The sequence below is a fragment of the Crocuta crocuta genome, unplaced genomic scaffold, assembly GCF_008692635.1.
Source record: "Crocuta crocuta isolate KB4526 unplaced genomic scaffold, BGI_CrCroc_1.0 scaffold65, whole genome shotgun sequence".
NCBI lineage: Eukaryota > Metazoa > Chordata > Mammalia > Carnivora > Hyaenidae > Crocuta > Crocuta crocuta.
Window position 1 is genome coordinate 4,095,326 of NW_027530683.1, and position 16,537 is coordinate 4,111,862.

At 36.9% G+C, this 16,537-nt stretch overlaps 1 long non-coding RNA gene across 1 annotated transcript in view; it reads right to left on the minus strand.

The window, feature by feature from the left end:
- Positions 1–16,537, minus strand: part of LOC144235651 (uncharacterized) — a 53,325-nt gene that overhangs the window by 10,534 nt on the left and 26,254 nt on the right. The window contains exon 2 of the long non-coding RNA XR_013336281.1: positions 14,368–14,518. This is a non-coding gene — a long non-coding RNA (uncharacterized LOC144235651). The remainder of the gene's footprint in view (positions 1–14,367; positions 14,519–16,537) is intronic.

Consider the following 16,537-nt stretch of genomic DNA (forward strand, 5'->3'; position numbering starts at 1 on the left):
AAGAGAAGGATTTGGGTGGAGCATAAAGTTCCCAATATTTTTCATATAAATAAATGAAGATCTAGCTTNGCTTTCACCTTTTCAGAACTCATTTCTGAGAAACATTATTAATTAAACTAGCCTTGTTTGGCAGCTGTCAACTTCCCTAGACTTGTCCAGATGCCTAAAGCAACACAACCACTTAAGGCTGTAGTGGTTTTTTACAAGTAGTTTACCTACTTGTAAATTAAGTTAATTAATGTTTTTGGACCATGCGTTTCACAGGAGTATTATGTGCAGTACCTGAATGATAACTACCTAGAGATACACACATGGAAAAACACATAAATAGAATACAAATTGAAATTGATTTTAGTCTTTCTTTTTAAAGACGTGTCCCAAGAAGACTGATGGATATAATAATCATAATTGTATCAAGGATCCTTATTTCCAAGAGCTTTCAAATTCAAGTTGCTTTTTGCCAACAATAATGATCATCTGGTTGTTAAATTCTCCAAATCTTCTTCTTCTCTCAAATTTCTACTTTCTTTGAGGAAGATAAGGAAAAGAAAAATATGCCCAAGATAACCTAGGAATAAATTGAATATTGATTAATGAAAATATATTCCTGTAGGCCAAAAATAAAGAAAAAGTATGAAAAATCTGAATCTAATGGCAGGAAAAGATCACAGGCTATGAAATCAGTTCTTAAATAGGCTCTATTAAAACACATCTGTACTGATCTAAATCAGAAACAGACTTCTGATGGAGCCTCGGTGTCTCAGTCAGTTAAGCATCTGACTTCAGCTCTGGTCATGAACTCCTGGTTAGTGGGTTCAAGCCCTGAATCAGGCTCTGCAGCGCCTGGAGCCTGTTTCAGATTCTGTGTCTCCGGCTCTCTCTGCCCCTCCCCTCCCTGCTCATCCTCTCTCTCTCTCTCTCTCTCTCTCAAAAATAAATAAACATTAAATCTTTAAAAGACAGACATCTAGACTGGAAAGTAATATATATTTAAATGCTGAGCCATCAAGGAGGATTTTCAGGTAAAAAAACAAAAACCAAACACCCTAAGTTCATCGATACAGATTTTGTACTTGATGCATTAGTTACTGAGCCTGCAACAACCCAATGAAGTGGGAGCTATTAATCCTATTTAACAGATGAGTAAACTGAGTTTTAGTGATGGTAAGAAACTTTCCAAAAGTTGTACAGCTGGTAAATGGCACAGCCAGGATTTAACCCTATTTTCAATCTAAACTCCAAAGCCTATGCTCTTTTGTTGTGCTGCCATTGTATTTTAAATTGTGTAGTCTAATATTAACCACAAAATTAACAGAGGATAATGGAGAGAAGCACCTTCCTTATTTTGCCTTTGGATTCCTCATCAATGTGAGGATTGCTTGAGTAATTGTCAAATGTGTGAGTTACATTTGTGATTTTTTTTTTAGTTTTTACTTAAATTCCAATTAGTTAACAATTAGTTCAAATTAGTTACAGTACAGTGTAACTAGTTTCGAGTATGTACAATATAGTGATTCCACACTTCCATAGGACCCCCAGCACTCATCACTTCAAGTGCTGTCCATAATCCTCATTACCTGGTTTCCTCATCCCCCCCCCCACTCCACTACAGCTGTGATTTATAAATCTGTTGGATGCTTAAACCAAGAGGAAAAGTGACAACCAGGTCATAGTTCAAAATCTGGCTTCTGTATGAAAGGTACAACATGGCTTTAATCTAATTGGTACTGATTAATACTAGGATTATAATGTCCTAGATGGAAATTATTAATGTGACTATATTTTTACATTGAAAGTAACATATAAAAAGCAGGTTCCATTTCTTCCTTTTTGTCCATTTACTAAATTATTCATACATTGTAAAATAACACCTGAACTTTTCAAAAGCAACTGAAGACGTAGAAAGCATGCCAAGATTTCAGTTTACAGGCAGAAGCGGTAACTAGTTCAGACTATAGATAGATAATTTACTTAAAACAATGACTCCATTTTTGGACTCCGGCTTTATTTTTTTTCCTTGCCAAGCAAACATTATTATTTAGGTGAAACTGCAAGGTGCAAATAAGAAGAGCAATGCTTTCTGTTGGAAGATAAAGAATTCAGAGAAGCACAGATTTTTAGTTAGAAGTTACCTTAGGATAAACCAGTTCAAATCCATTTTCTTAGAGAAAATTATATCTGGGGCTTCTTTGCAAAGTGGAAAAAGCAACTTCATTAAAACAGATCTGCATTCCAGTAACATGGGACCCACATTTATGAGATAAAATGAAGCTTGCAGAGTACTTTAGGTTGGTGTTGGGAAATTGGATATCTTCCTACATTGCTAGTAGGAATATAAATTGGCACAGATGTTTTGGAAAACAATTTGGTAGTTCCTCAAAATGTCAGATTTAGAGTTGCCGTATGATCTACCAATCCTACTCCTAGGTATATACCCAAGAAACAGAAAAAACTCATGTCCAACCTAAACACTTGTACACAAATGTTCATAGTACATGATTTAAGACAGCCAAAAAACATGGTAGGGGCAACAAATATCCATCAGCTAATGAATGGATAAATAAATAATGTATGAAAAATCCCATACCATGTAATTTTATTCTGAAGAAAAAGAAACAGTATTGATACATGCTGACACCTGGGTGAATCTTGAATACATCATGCTAAGTGAAAAAAGAAAAAAAAAAAACAGTCACAAAAGATCACAAGTTGTATGTTTCTATTTATATAAAATGTCCAGAATAGGCAAATGTACAGAAAGTACATCAGTGGTTGCTTAGGGTTGGGAGGGGGAAGAGAGAGGATAGGAAATGACTATTAATAGATACGGGGTTTCTTTTTGGGGTGATAAAAATAGTCTAAAATTAGATCATGGTGATAACTGCATAAATCTGTGAATATAGGAAAACCCATTGAACTGTACACTTTAAGTGGTTGAAATTGTATATTGTATATGAATTACATCTCAGTAAAAATTGTTAAAATAAAAAATAGAATGTACCAAAATTACCTTAGGTTGTAAGCAACCTAAAACCTGTGGCTTTATCCTTATAAGAGTTGGGTAATTATTTAGCACAGCAGTGTTTATATTATTAAATCATGAAGTAAGAAGACCACCTATACTTCGTTAACAAGTACACGCTTGATTCTCAGAAAGCAAATAATTATATTAAAAATTATGCTAATCTCAGTAGGCTCGTTAGAAGAAATAAGATAATGTTAGTACTCTCACCTATTTTATGTATATGTGAGCATCAAGTTATCTGAAAACAGTGTAAGCCAGTGGCCTTCTACTCCTCCATCCATGAAAGTCCCTGGAGGCCCTGGATGGATGTCTAGCATTTTCAGAGCCTTCATACATTTGGCACTGAAAATAAATTTTACATTTATGACTGTAGACATGAAACAAGATCTGGAACACATCTCACTGACAAAGGTCTAAAAGAAAGAAAGCTGCCTGGAAACCAAGGAGGCAGCAGGCCTAAAAGCAATTAAATACGCTGNATTTAGTAATAGTAACTGAACAGAGGTACCAGAACTCACAGATACATGCTCAAAACTGCCACAAGGCTCTTGGGTAAGAAAGGAGTGGCACCGATAAAATATATCTTTGATCACTGCCAAAGGACTACATTTTTATTTTTTATTTATTTATTTTTTTTTTTNAAGCCACCCAGGCGCCCCAAAGGACTACATTTTTAACAGGTAAAACAATTTGAAGACACCAATTGGCAGGACTCTATTAATATACACATTTAGAATTCTAACTAGCTCTTCTAAGTACTACATCTAATATTAATACTGGTGTCAAGCCACACAGCTTTATTGGAGTATAATCAATATAAAATAAGATGTAAGAAGTACAATAAGTGTACTATGACATAGGTATACACTTTTGAACCCACCACCATACTCAAGAGGACACACATTTCCATCCCCACTAGGGTTTCTCTTATCTCTTTGTCATCTACCCCTCCCTTGACCCCTGCCCTAGGCAATCACTGATCTGATTGCTGTTGTGATAGATTAGTTTGCTTTACATAAACGGAACCATACTGTGTACACTTTGTCAAACTTTTCTCATTCCGCATAAGGATTTTAATGTCTATCCGTGTTGCGCATTTCAATAGTTTATTCTTTTTTGTTGTTGAATAGTGTTCAATACTATGGATTTATTGCCATTTAAATACTCCTCCCACTGTAGATCTTCCAACTTTGTTTCTCTTTCAGACACTTTGTGGCTACTCTAGGCCCTCTGTATTTCCATACAAATTTCGGAGTCTACTTGTAAGTTTCCACAGGATTGAGTTTTCTGGGGTGACTGGCTGCCTGGCTGAGTTAGTGGAGCATGTGATTCTAGATCTCAGGGTTGTAGGTTGGAATCCCACATTGAATGCAGAGATTATTTAAAACTAAAATCTTTTTTTAAAATGTTGGGTTTTCTGACCCAAGAATAAGGTATATCTTTCCATTTACTTAGGTCTTTAATTTTTCTCAGCAATGTTTTATAGCTTTTAGTATATAGGTCTTATGCTTCTTTTGTTAAATGTATTCCTAAGCATTTCATTGTGTTTTTTGCTTCAAGTTTTTATTTATTTATTTATATGGGAGAGAACACAAACAGAGGAGGAGCAGAGAGGGGGGATAGAGGATCCCAAGCACTGACAGGCTGACAGCAGTGAGCCCAATGTAAGTCTCAAAATCATGAACCGCAAGGTCATGATCTGAGCCAAAGTCCAACATTCAACTGACTGTTGAATACCACCGATTTATATATATACCACCTCTTCTTCATTCATCAGTCAAAGGACATTTGGGCTCTTTCCATAGTTTGGCTATTGTTGACACGGTACATGTGCCCCTTTGAATCAGTATTTTTGTATCTTTGAGGTAAATACCTAATAGTGCAATTGCTGGATCCTAGGGTAGTTCTATTTGTTTCTTTTTTTCTTTTTTTTTTTTTTTTTTTTTGAGAGAGAGAGAGACAAAGAAAGCCTGCAAGCACAAGCAGGGGAAGGACAAAGGGAGAGAGGGGGAGATAATCCCACACTGGCTCCAAGCTCAGGCAGAGCCCAACACTCTGAGGGATCATGACCTGAACTGAAATCAAGAGTCGGACGTTCAGCCACTGAGCCACCCAAGTGCTCCAGATTATTTGCTTTTTGAATGATGAGTTTGAGAAGTTTTTTATAGATTTTGGATACTGACCGCGTATCAAATATGTCATTTGCAATATCTTCTCCCATTCCATATGCTGCCTTTTAGTTTTGTTGTTTCCTTCGCTGTGTAGAAGCTTTTATCTTGATGAAGTCCCAATAGTTCCTTTTTCCTTTTGTTTCCCTTGCCTCCAGAGGTGTGTCCAATAAGAAGTTGCTACAGTCGAGGTCAAAGAGATTGTTGCCTCTTTTCTCCTTTAGGATTCTGATGGTTTCCTGTCTCACGTTTAGGTCTTTCATCCATTTTGAATTTATTTTTGATTATGGTGTAAGAAAGTGGTTCAGTTTCCTTCTTCTGCTTGTCACTGTCCAGTTTTGTCCACACCATGTGTTGAAGAGACTATCTCTTTTCCATTGGATATTCTTTCCTGCCTTGTCAAAGATTAGTTGACCATATAATTGTGGGTAAGCATTTCATATTTTAATGTTTTTAATGAATGGTATTTTTTCAATTTCTAATTGTTGCTGGTATATAGAACTGCAGTTGATTTTTATGTATTGACCTGTATTCTGCAATCTTGCCAAATTCACTTATTAGTACTGATAGGTTTCTTACTGATTCCTTCAGAAAAAGTTTTACTTTTTCCCCTCCAATTTATATACTTTTGTTTCTTTACTTGCCTTATTGCAGTACCTCTGACTTCCAGTAAAATGCTTAACTGAAGTGGTAAGAACAATCTTGTCTTGTTTCTAGTCTACAGGGGAAAAAGCACTTAGTCTTTCACCTTTAAGTATGATATTCATTATAGGTTTTCAGTACATGCCCTTTATTAATTAAATGAAGTCCCCTTCTATTCCTGGTTTGCTGAGGGTGTTAGCATAAATGGATATTAATTTTTCCAAACTATTTTTATGGAGACGGTCAAGTGATTTCTCTTTTTAAGTCTGTAAAAGTAGTGAACTACATCGTTTGATTTTTCGAATGGTACACCAACTTTGCAGCCCTGGGATAAACCCTCCTTGGTGATAAAATATTACCATTTTTGTAAATTATTGGGTTTGATTTGCTAGAATTTTAAATCCATGTTCATAAGGAATATTGACATATAGACAATAGCTGTTATTGTTCTTGTTGTTACATTGAAATGTCTTTGGTTTTGGTGTTAGGCCATTCCTTGCCTCTGACCATTTCTGCCTTTATGTTGTGTGTTTAGACCATTTACATTTACTGTTATTATTGATATAATTGAGTTTAAATTTACCATTTTTTAATTTTCCATTCGTCTCCTCTGTTGTTTGCTTTTTTCCTGTCCTACTTCTTTTGTGTTAATCAGAACACTTTTGGTGACTTTATTTTGTCTTCTTTATCTGCTTATTAGCAATACATGCTTTTTTTTAAATGACTACATTAGAGGGGTGCCTCGGTGGCTCAGTCGGTTAAGTGTCCAACTCTCGATTTCTGCCATGATCTTGCAGTTCATGAGTTCAAGCCCTGCATTGGGCTCTGTGATGACAGTGTGAAGTCTGCTTGGGATTCTCTCACCCTTCCCTTTCTGCCCCTACCCCACTCATGCGCGTTCAATCTCTCTCTCTCTCTCTCTCCCTCTCAAAATAAATAAGTAAACTTTAAAAACTGACACATCAGAGTTCATAGTATACATCTTTAACTCATCACAGGCTACCTTATGTAATATTATACTAATTCACATATAGTATAAATTCCTTATATCCATATACTTCCTTTTGTCCCCACCCAGATCTTGTGCTCTTGTTGTCATACGTACGTACTTCCATGTATATTATAGACCCCACAATACATTGTTATTATTTTTTGCTTTAAACAGATCATTATTTTAAAGATAATTTTAAAGGAAGGGAAACGTCTTTTATATTTACCCCCGCATTTATCATTTCTAGTGCTCCTCATTTCTTTGCGTTGAACCATATCCAATCAGTTATCATTTGCCTTGTGCCTGAAGAACTTCCTTTTCCATTTTTTCAGCTGGTCTGCTGGTAATGAATTCTCTCAGCTTTTATATGTCTTTATTTTGACTTCATTATAAATAAATGTCTTTGTTTTGACTTCATTTCTAAAAGATTTCTGCTGGGTCTAGGATGCTAGGTTGATGGTTTCGTCTCTCACTACTTTAAGGATGTTCTATGTGCACTCTGGCACCGCTTCTGTCATTCTTACTTTTGTTTCTCTGTATTTGTATCTTGTTTCTCTGACTGCTTTTAATATTTTCTTTTTTTTTAATGTTTTTATTTGTTTTTGAGAAAAAGGAAGAGAGCATGAGCAGGGGAGGACAGGGGCGGGGGACAGGGAGCCTGAAGCAGGCTCTGTGCTGACAGCAGCGATCCCATGCAGGGCTCGAACTGACTGCAAGATCATGACCTGAGCTGAAGGTGGACAATCAACTAGGCCACGCAGGCGCCCCTGCTTGTAATCTTTTCTTTTCGTCACTGGTCCACAACAACTGCATTTTGGGGGCACCTGAGTGGCTTAGTCGGTTAAGCATCCGACTTTCGCTTAGGTCATGATCTTGCGGTCCGTGGGCTCGAGCCCCGCGTCGGGCTGTGTGCTGACTGCCAGCTCAGAGCCTGGAGCCTGTTTCAGAGTCTGTGACTCCCTCTCTCTGACCCTCTCCTACTCACACTGTCTCTCTCTCTCTCTCCTAGAAATAAAGAAAACATTTAAAAATTTTTTTAAAAAACTGCATTTTGATTTGAATTGCTGTGTTTTATTTCATTTTTCTCTTGCTTAGGATTTATTGAGCTTCTTGATCTGTGAGTTTATACTTCTCATCATATTTAGAAAATTTTTGTTTTTTATTTCTTCATATATGCATTCCATTCATCCATCTTCCTCCTCCCTTGTGAGATTCAAAAGACACATATGTTAGGCTGCATGATGTCCTGCCGTTCAGTGATGCTTTGTTGTTGTTTACTCCAGTCTTCTATCCTTTTGTGTTTCATTTTGAATAATTTCTATTGTTGTGTCATCAAGTTTACTAATTTTTTAGCTAATCTCTAACACCCAGCGTGGGCCTCAAACTCACGACCCAGAGATCAAGAGTGGCATGCTGTACTGACAGAGCCAGCTGGGCGCCCTAAGCTTACTAATATTTTATTCAGCAGTGTGCAGTCTGCTGTTAATCGCATTCAGAGTATCGTTCATTTTAGACATTGCTTCTTTTTTCACCTCTAGAAGTTGGATTTGGGTCCTTTTTAGATCTTACATATCTCTTATCGTGCTCACACTTTCCTCTAACTTTTAAGATATGGAGTAGTATTATAATAGCAGTTTTAACATTCCTAATTAATTTAATTAATTCTGTCATCTATGTCGTTTCTGGGGCTGTTTATTTAATTTTTTTATTATAGATTGTATTTTCCTGCTCGCTGGAATGCCTTCTAACTTTTTATTGCACGCCATTGTGCTGTAATTTTTTTGCATAAACAATTTTGGGCTTTGTTCTGGGATACAGTTATGTTACTTGGAAGCAGTCTGAGCCTTTCAAGTCTCACTTTTAAGCTCTGTTGGGCAGGTCCAGAACAGCCCTTCATTTCCGGCTTATTGGCCCAACTACTGAGGCGATAACCTTCTGAAGACTCTACTTGATGCCCTACATATGAGGTCTTTACACATGAGGACTCTACACATTTTTCTGGCCCTGTATGACTCCAGGTTTCATTCTGCTTCTTCATTTCCAGTGATTTTTTTTTCCTCCAGCCTTGGTAGTTTCCTCACATGCCTGTAGCTGAAGGCTCAGGAGGCACTCTCCCAAGCTATTCTTCTGCGCAGCTCTCTCCTCTGGTTTTCACACGGAAATTCGGATGCCTTCACCTCCCAGATCTTCCAGCTCTGTTTCCTCTGCCCAGAGAGGTGACCGAGCTTTGCTGGGGTTCCTCCTCCCTGTGCTGCAGCCTGGAAAAGTCTCCTGTAGCCAGAGCAGTTATAGGAACCACGTTGTTTGTCTCCTTCTCTGAAAAATCTCTGCCCCGCACTGCCTGCTGTTTGACCCCTGAAAACTACGACTTCCTACATTTTGTTCAATTTCTAAGTTATTTTAGGTGAGAGACTAATTCTATACTATGGGGATAGCAGAAATCATACCATCTATATATTTTTTATTTCCTAGTTTAAGTATTTTTGAATCATTTTACAAGATGGAGGAAGCTAAAAAAGTGGGAAAGGCAAGAAAGCCTGAAACGAGCAATTGAGAAATGCGAAAAACAATCATGATACTTTGACAAAATGTACCGCTAGCTAAACATTGAATACCCCAAAACCTTTTAGAAAACATGTCAAAATCATGACCGTATCTCAATTTTACAGCTTCAAGTATTAAACAGATTCTGGCACTGGTAACTTTTTGAAAACCCACCATTCACTGCAATTTTACCTGTGAGTAAAGTTTGAAAATTTTTCTTTAAATTATGAAAGATACTGAGCCTCAACCTTAATTTTCAAGTGGCCAGATTTTACTCTGGTGAAGCCAAAAGTGAGTATGGTCATTTTTCCAACACAAGTCACAGAATTATAGAAGAAATTACTTTAAAAAGAAATTTTTCAGGGGTGCCCAGGTGGCCCAGTTAGTTAAGGGTCCAACTTTGGCTCAGGTCATGATCTCGTGGTTCATGAATTCCAGCCCTGCATCAGCTCTGTGCTGATAGCTTGGAAACTGGAGCCTATTTCTGATTCTGTGTCTCCCTCTCTCTTTCTGCCCCTCCCCCATTCGTGCTCGCTCACTCTCTCTCAAAAATAAATAAACATTAATTTTAAATAAATAAGAAAATAAAAGAAAATTTTCAGGGTTTCCTGGGTGGCTCAGTCAGTTGAGCGTCGGACTTTGGCTCAGGTCATGATCTCATGGTTCGTGAGTTCGAGCCCTGCATCGGGCTCTGTGCTGACTGCTTGGAGCATGGAGCCTGCTTCAGATTCTGTGTTTCCCTCTCTCTCTGCCCCTCACCTGCTCTCACTCTATCTCTGTCTCAAAAATAAAACAAATATTTTAAAAAATAAAAGAAAACTTTCAAAGTGAAATAATAAATATGTTTTCCCCTGTGAGTATTAAAAAAAACATCACCTCAGATGAGTTATCTCACTTTTTCCAAACTAAGAAATAATCAGGCTGACCAAACGCATGGAAAGTTTCAAACACACATAAAAGGTGGTACAACTGAAAAGGTTTGTAATATAGCAACCTGGCCAGCAGGCTTTTTGGACTCCAATCACCTAAAAGCTGTACTGTCAGCCTTCCTGTTGAATGGATGAATGAGCCCAGAAGGATACTTCTGATAAAAAAAGAAGACACAGTAGAAATGTTACTATGTAAAAGTGCCAATAGGCAAGAGATGTGGTGATTATCCCCCACTAATCACCTAAAAATACAGCATCTTCTGCTCCTTTTTGAGGTTCCCAATGATCCCCACCTGCTGACTTTCACATCTTTCTGTTATTTCCTCCCATTGTGTGTGGACTGGACCCAGCCACTTGTTTCTCATGAATAGAATATGACAAAAGTGATGGAAAGGTGTGTCAGATTAGATTACGAAAGACCATGACTTCGGTCTTCCTCTCTCTCTCTCTCGCTTGCTCGCTCGCTAGCTCTTGCTCTCTCACTTGCCCTTTGTGAGGAAGGAGACTGCCATGTTGTGAACTGCTCAGTGGTTAGGTCTAGGTGGCAAGAACAGAGGGCAGCCTCCAGTCAACAGCCAGAGAGGAACTGAGGCCCTTAGTGCAACATACTGAGAGGAGCCAAATCCTACCAACATCCTCCGAGTACAATAGAAGTGGATCCACCTCTAGTCAAGCATTAAAAACACTAAGAATACAGCAGCCACAGCTAACACTTTGACTGCAGCCTTGTGAGAGACCCAGAGTCAGAAGGCCCAACTAAGCCGTGTCCACCTTCCTTACCCATAGACACTATAAGATAGTTAATGTCTATTGCTTTTATTCACGAAGTGGTAACTTGTACAGCAATAGAAAACTAATACAGATTCCATATGATAAATAGTAACTTACCCCTAACTCAAATTTCACTTAAGAAGAAATGAATATGCATCTGAGAAGATTTATTCTTCACCCAGTCAAGGTAGTTATTGCCCAGAAAAAGATTAGATAGATACATGCCAAGTGATCGTAGTGTGATCTCACTTCTGAGTTTAGAAATTAATCTTAAAGAATTGTACTTTCCAGTCATATTTTTCCATTAAAAAAACTATGAGGTTCTATTTTTATAAGCCATAAGTACAATTTTCCAGTACAATTTTCCACTATTCTGAAAAATAATATACTCTTAGGTCTGTAGTAACTATGGTTGATTCCGGAAATAAGTATTCTGTAGTGGAAATTATCAGAGCTGTGAATTTGAATAGACCTATCTATTTAAATAAACAGCCACCATTTTGTGAAAGCTCAAAAGAACAAATTAGTTCACAGTTCTGATAAATAGTTAATTTAAGAAATTATCCTCAGGGCGCCTAGGTGGCTCAGTCAGTTAAGCATTTAATTCTTGATTTTGGTTCAGGTCATGATCTCACAGTTTGTGAGACTGAGCCCCAAGTGGACTCCTCGCTGACAGCAAGGAGCCTGCTTAGGATTCTCTCTCTCCCTCTCTCTCTGCTCCTCCCTCCTGCACACAGATGCTCTCTCTCTCTCAAAATAAGTAAATAAACTTCTAAAAAAATTATTCTCAAACTAATGGATACATTGGTCTTTCTATAGTTCTTTAAAATCTACATCTAGTTTTTATCTGCTGTTTGATATACATGATACATTTTATGATAAAAACCCAGTTAAAAAATCAAACAAGACTACTGCCTTCTTCTGATATTTAAGACATTTAAAAGTCAAGCCGTAAAGGGTGCATATGGTAGTCATCTGAAAAAAGATGTGCTTTCTAAGCTTCCATTAAGTTTAACATACTTTAGTTCTCCTGAAATTTTTTAAGTTACTTATTTACCAAAATTCCAGCTACTCAGGTCCTCCAAAATTAATCCTTTTGTTTTGTTTTGTTTATTTTTGACAGGGAGGCAGGCAGGGGCAGGGAGAGAGAGAATCTTAAGCGGGCTCCATGCCCAGCATGGAGCCCAATGAGGGGCTTGATCCCACAACCCTGGAATCATGACCTGAGTCAAAATCAAGAGTCAAGTACTCAACAGAATGAGCCACCCAGATGCCTTTTAGTCCTTTTGCTTTGTAAGATAAAGGTGAAGAAACAAAAATTAAAGAGAAGTCAAACAATAAGAAAAAACTAGTTACTCCTGCAGTTACCTCCTTTTTCATCTGTCATAGGTTTAAACGCCTGTCTGTCTACATGGATTGATCTCTTCCCATTCTCAAATATTCAGTCAGAATCCCAAGGGCTACTTTTGACACTGATCTTATGAGCCCCACTGTGCTTTTATTACTTACTCTGAGTATTATAATTAACTATTACCATTAACATCATCATTCATTGAAGCAGTAATGCATGCTACCACTTTAAAGTTTGGAATTAGATTAAACTTGCAACTCTGTTGGCAAATCTGGTTTGTTTTAGAACTGGATGCCTTTGGAATTTTTGTTTATAGTCTTTTATAAATGTAATGTTGGTGGGTTTTTTTTTTTAACTCTTTTTAAATTATGGCTGTATTTTTCATTCATTCAGAAAATATTTATAGACCTTTTACTACATATCTGGAACTGTTTAAGATAGGTATGCAGCAGTGAACAAGATAGGCAAGGTCACAGTCTTTGTGGGCTGTATATCTTTTTTTTAAGTTTATTTATTTTTGAGAGAGAGCCTGAGCAGAGGAGGGGCAGAGAGAGAGGGAACAGAGGACCCAAAGCGGGCTTTGTTCTGACAGCAGCCAGCCCAACACAGGGCTCAAACCCGAGAATCGTGAGATCATGACCTAAGCTGAAGTCGGATGCTCAACCGACTGACCACACAGGTGCCTCTGTGGGGCATGTATCTTAACTGGGAGAGGAGTGGAGGTGGAGGATGCTGGGCAAGTAAAATAAATTACCAACTGAAATTTTGAATTAGATAATATTTTTCTCTTTTTAATATTTTATTTATTTATTTTTATTTATTTATTTTTATTTTAGAGAGACAGAGAGCATACAAGTGGAGGAGAGGGGCAGAGGGAGAGAGAGATTCTTAACTAGGCTCCAAACTTAGCACAGAGCCTGATAAGGGAGTCGATTCCTAGACCCTGGGATCATGACCTGATGTACACACACACACATACACACACACATACACACACACACACATATATACTATACAGCATAGTATAGTATACTATATAGCTATACTATTTACTATACAGTATACCTATATATATGTAATAGCATATATAGTATACCTATATATTACTATATATATATATCCTAATACAGATTTGTAATAAATATATGACAATAATATATTCATGCTCCCTTCTCTAAGTGTGTCTTAACAGATTAAACCACACACTTATGACATCTATACGTCATATAATCAACATCTTAAATTACAGCTTTGAAATCTCTCAATGATAGGTTGCGCTGCATGAAAAATCAAGATATAGACACTTAATGCCATACTCATTAAAACAGGGAGGGATGAACTCTCATCATGTTTATACTCAAATCAAAGTTAATGCCACTTGGTTTTCTTTTTCTTTCATTTAATAAAAATTATATAGTTTACCATTAAGTACAAAAAGAAAATTTCTTTGAGTAGACCTGATCTTTCAGGTCATGAATATTTTTTCAAAAAAAAATTTTTTTTAATTTTCTTTTTTAATGTTTTATTTATTTCTGAGAGAGAGGCAGCATGAGCAGGGGAGGGTCAGAGAGAGAGGGAGACAAAGAATGCGAAGCAGGCTCCAGGCTCTGAGCTGTCAGCACAGAGCCCGACATGGGGCTTGAACCCACAAACCGTGAGATCATGACCTGAGCCGAAATTGGGCGCTTAACTGACTGACCACACAGGCACCCCTCAGGTCATGAATATTTACTGAAAATAACAAAATTAGTTATCACTTTTGAAGGGGAGAAAATTCAGGTAAGAAAGACCTATACTGTCCACCTGCAGTACACTGCTTAATATTGCAAGGACGGCATTTAGCAAGAGCATACTGGAGATAAGAAGTGCCAGAGCTTTCTTCTCTTTGATCTACATATTGTGCTTCATGTGCCAAGGGTGTGACATCGTCTTAAACACAAACTTACCTTTTCCCATCAGACACCAAACTGACAGGGTAGAATGAATGGAGCACTGTGTCTCTTTGCTGGTACGGCATGCCAGGGAGGAGAATCTCTGTCACACAACTTTCTTATCTTCATCACAAATCAAGCTTCAAACAAGAAATATTGTCACCCCCTAGAAAAGTTTTACCCATCAGAATATGAGATCCTCATATGTTGCTGATAGTAGTGTCATAAAAGCCTTAAAATGTTTAAAGACCTTACCTAAGCAGTTCCATCACTGGGAACTTTAGAAAATAATCTGATATCTATAAAATTATTTACATATGATAGTTCACTACAGTGTTGTTTATAATGGTTAAACATTGGAAACAAACTAAATGTCTAATAGAGATTAAGTACAGAGCAACCATATTCTAAAATGACAATCAGGAATAGGAGAATATTTCAGGATGTGAGTGTATATTCACAGTGTATTGTTAGGTTAAAAAATGAGGTTACAAAATGTAGAAAAGTATTTAATTGAAAATCAAATGTCAATGAATGTCACAGAATTCACAGTAGACAGCAGTGAGCCAGTCACTTGTTTTGGACGTTACTCTAAATCAGAATACTTATATAAGGAACAATCCAAAGTTAAGCTCTTAGATAATATATATGCTATTATGCTTCAAAAGATTTAGGGGGTAGTTTTAATATATGCTTGTTTACACTGACCCTATTTGAGATTTGTGACTAGCAAATATTAATGTATTTCTACTCTCAAATCACTTCACGAAATCCATTTATTCCTTGTACGCATGTGAAATCACATGGTTGGTTGTTTCTGCATGAAAGATATGAAATGCCCTTCTTCATTAGGTGGGATTCATGCATATCTAATTTTCCATGGAAGATTAACGACAACATAATATACAATATGTGAATAAAACCTAAATGGAGATGCTCTTCATGGTTGATTTATAACATTGATATCATTACTTTGAAATCAGTGTTTAGGGCCTCATTCTTCTGCATTTTGTATAACTAAGGAACATTTTGAATTTCATAAATAAAATGTTATACCAATTGGTCTTTAAAGAAAAAGTGGTGTGAATCTGTTAAAATACTGATGCATCTTTATAATAGCAATAGATAGAAGTAGAGAATATTAGTTGATGTAGTTGAAATGAAGAACCCTTCAGTGATATCAGTAGAAGACTCTTTCCTAAAAAGCCATACAATTGTACACCAACATTTCTTAATAATTACCTCAGGCCTGAAAACTATTGAAATCTTTACTCCTCGGTCATTATATCAGAACAAGAATGCTTCTTGAGCGCTTATAATCTGTACTTTGAACAAGATTTATACAGTGGATTTTAAATGCAAAAATAAAAAAGAGAGGTCACAGAGTGTTATATAGAATAAGATCCCAGTTACTCATCTGTGTACAAATATATACATAAATTAAAATGTTTAAAGATATGTAAACAGTGATTATCTCAAAGGTGGCTTTTTTTCTTTCTTTCTGCTTTTCTATGTATTTCAAACTTTTTTTTTAATGTTTATTTTATTTTTGAGAGAGTGAGTGAAGTGAGACAAAGCATGAGCAGGGGAAGGACAGAGAGAGAGAGAGACACAGAATCCGAAGCAGGCTCCAGGCTCTGAACTGTCAGCCCAGAGATGGATGCGGGGCTCGAACCCATGGACTACGAGATTATGACCTGAGCCAAAGTCAGACGCCTAAAAAACTGAGCCACCAGGTGCCCCCTGCATACTTCAAACTTTCAAGAATGAAAAGCTGGTATTCCTTTTGTCATCAAAGAAAAGTACAGTAATTTTAGACAAACTTCTACTTTTCTAAAGTCCCATTATTTTCATTTGTCGTCAGTCTTCTGTCCTCACTGTCTGAGTACCTATTTATTGTCTATATCTTTGTAGTATCAATTGTCAATGTCTGATGTTTATCAGAGTCTCACATTTATAGGATTGTGAGCTTCCAATTTTTCTCAAGCTACCTCTCCATTTAACAAGTATTTGCTAAATTAAATTAAATACATTTATCCTTCTTTTAGACAGAGCTGCAAGGTAGAAGTGTGTGTAATGGAGACTTTGGGAGTAGGGAAGATAAATTAATATTATGCCAAATACTAATACCAAAGGCTTGATCATTTCTTTGCAAAGCAATATTACAAAGATGTAATGCTGTACG